Below are 3,277 nucleotides of genomic sequence, written 5' to 3'. Positions count from 1 at the left end.
CAGTACATTTCTGTTTGCTGGATAGATCTGCCAATAGAAGGCATTTATCGAAGATAAAAGGGCCAGGGGAGAGAAAAATAACCGGGTCCTCTGTTCTGATCTCTACTCGCTGTGGCTTATTAGGCCATGATCACAGCCATTCATGCCAGGGCCCAGGTCTTCGTATATGGCCCTGCTTTTGTGCCTAGTAACTTCTGCTGTGTCTCCTCCTTTAAGGACGGTAGGTGCTTCCTGCCATTGCTCATCTCTGGGTTCCCTTTTAAGTCCTTCCATTATATGAAACTTTTTCTTTGCATTAAATTCTCCCATCATGAAATACTTAGAATAGTTTCTGTCTTCTTTCCTTAGCTATCTGTGGTACATTTGTTCAATATTTATACTGTGAGGGAATATATAATATTTAATTTAAATACAGGAAATGACATTTTTTATTTTTGTCAACATTTACACTATCATCTACATAACAATGCTATCTAAATAAGTTTTTTTTAAATCACTGAACACATTGCAGACCAGTAGTTTTATTGCTAGATTTACCCAGTGGCCAGATACGTTTCTATTGAACGAGTACAAAAAATGTTTTACACAAATTTTAAAGACACGCTTTAAAATTAAATACCCATTGCATTTTGAAGTTATTTATTACATGTTCTTACAAGCTAATATCTCTTCTATTAAGAGAATTGTGAATATATGTTTTTTCTAATTTTTAAATATTTATTTTTATTCATATGATTTTAACATTTTAAATGTGTTGACAGTACTAATCTCTTAAGTTTTTAGAAAGGGTTTTAGCCCCAGGATGAATGAGTAGATGCTATTAGATTTTTCACAATTTTATCAGGATACAGAAAGCTACATTCAGTGATTATTGCTGTTCACCACAGCCATAGGTCAATCAAAGCAGACTTTCTGTGGCTTGCCTTCCCTGGTCAATTTTGTTTTCACCATTTTAAGGCAGTGGGAGTTCTGGGCAATTTGCTCAGAACAGATAGTGACAAAGGTACAGGGGGACATGAAAAATATAATCCAGGGGTGTAGGGGGGAAACCTGAAGTATTTTATCAACATTTTAAAACTCTGTAGGTTTTTGGAAGACTGAGACTAGATCCAAAGCATATATAATGATATAATTTTTGCAACTCTACTAACACAGAAGTCAGTCCATCTGAATTCAGCTGTGGGTCACAAGGGAACTATTCTCCAAGAGGCACATATTAAAGTCACTCAGTGGTTCTGAAAAAGGCTTGCTGACAACGTGGAGTATCAGTAACCCAAAGCTGAAAGTCAGTGATACAAATCGGACTGCAATATGTGTGGCTTGTAAAGGCTTCTTTAAAAGACAGTTTCTTGGCATTTAACTATACTTATTTATAATTTGATAGTATGACTGGCTTCAAGAGGAAATTAGGAGCTATCTGATTAATAACCTCTTTTAAAGAAATATAGTTTATTTCAATTTATTTGGCATGTAGACTTGAAAATCAGCTGAATATTTTAAAGAAAACTTTAAAGAAATAGTAATACATTTGTTTATTACAGCTAATATTAAATATATGAAAATGCAATTTCAATAGTTAGAAGAAATAGCAGCGATACCTATTATTTCTTAAGCAAAACAGTTTGCTAGTGCATTGATTTTGTGTTTAACAACATTTTAAAAATTTGATTTCCAAACAGTGCAAACTATAAAAAATAGATTTCACAATGGTTAAAGGTAATAAGAAAAAATAAATATCATTATTTCTTATATAAAAAGCCTCCTACATTTTTATCAGTCCAATTTTCTAGTTTTAAAATGCCTAACTCTTTTTACAAAGTCTTAATTGGCTTAAGGTATCTAGTTAGTGTAAGACCTGGGTTAATTGTAGCTATATGCCAATATAGCAATATTCTCTGTAATTGCCATTAGCACAATGTATTTGAATTAGAAAGCAGAGTATACAACACAGACCATTATATGTTTGACATATCAGTACTTTTCTCCTTCCTTTTCTACTCCCTTCCTCCTGTCCATTCTCACCCCATCCTCTGGCAACCACTGATCCACCTTCAATCCCTGTACATGAGTTTGCATAAAATGGAATCATACAGTACATATGCTTTTTTGCCTGGTTTTGATCACTCAGCATAATTATTTTGAGATTCAGCCATGTTGCTACACTTATCAATTTTCTACTCTTAATGCTGAGTACTATTCCACTGTGTACATTACGACAGTGTTTTCTGTCAACAGTATATTCATCTGTCAATGGACACATGGACTGTTTTCAGTTTTGGACTACTACAAATAAAAATCTATGCACATACATATATAGGCCTTTCAGTGGAAATTTACTTTTATGCCTCAATTTACACTGGAAGTGAAATACCTTGATGTATGGCAGATGTGTGTTTAATGAAAAATAAATACACCGACAAACTGTTTCCAAGTGTTCGTACATCTTACACTCACACCAGCATGAGTCCCTATTGCTCTACATCTTCAGTGATATTTGCTATAATCAATATTTTTACTCCTGGCTTTAGAAAGGTAACCTGACCTTTCATTGTGGTTTTAATTTGCATTTCTCTAATCCCTAATTATATTAAGCATCTTGTGTATTTACTTGCCATCTACACATATTTACCTGTTTTTATTAGTTTTATTTTCTTATTGTATTTTAAATTTCTTATATATTATTGATGCACATACTTTATCATATATTGGATTTGCAAATATTTCTTCAGTCTGTGACTTAAGTCTCTTAACATTTTCTTTCAAAGAGCAGAAGCTATTAATTTTCAAGTACCTCATTTAGCAATTTGCATTTTATGGATTATGCTCTTGATATCAATTCTAAGAAATCTTTGCCTAGTCCCAACTTTACAAAGATCATTTTCTATTTTTTCTTAGAAACATTTTATAGTTTTAAATTTTATATTCAAGTACATATATTATCCTTTTGTGTACATAATGCGATGTCTGAATTGAAGTTCATTTTGTGCAGCATTATATTATTCAAGAATCATTTGTTGAAAAATCTATCAATTTTGCTACAAACCTCTTGAATATTTGTTATTGGATGCTTAAATGTTTAGGATTATTTTGTCTATTTGCTCAATTGACCTCTTAAATATTGAGATGATTTTTATCCTGGGGATATTCTTTTGTATGAAATTTCCTTTGATACTAGAATAGCTACTCAAACTCTTTTGTGACTACTGTTAACATGTATATCTTTAATATTTTAATATGTAACTTAATTTTCTAATTCCACTGGTTTTATTGCAGCAGC

Source organism: Myotis lucifugus, unplaced genomic scaffold, assembly GCF_000147115.1.
Source record: "Myotis lucifugus unplaced genomic scaffold, Myoluc2.0 scaffold_637, whole genome shotgun sequence".
NCBI lineage: Eukaryota > Metazoa > Chordata > Mammalia > Chiroptera > Vespertilionidae > Myotis > Myotis lucifugus.
Note: the sequence above shows the minus strand (reverse complement) of the source record.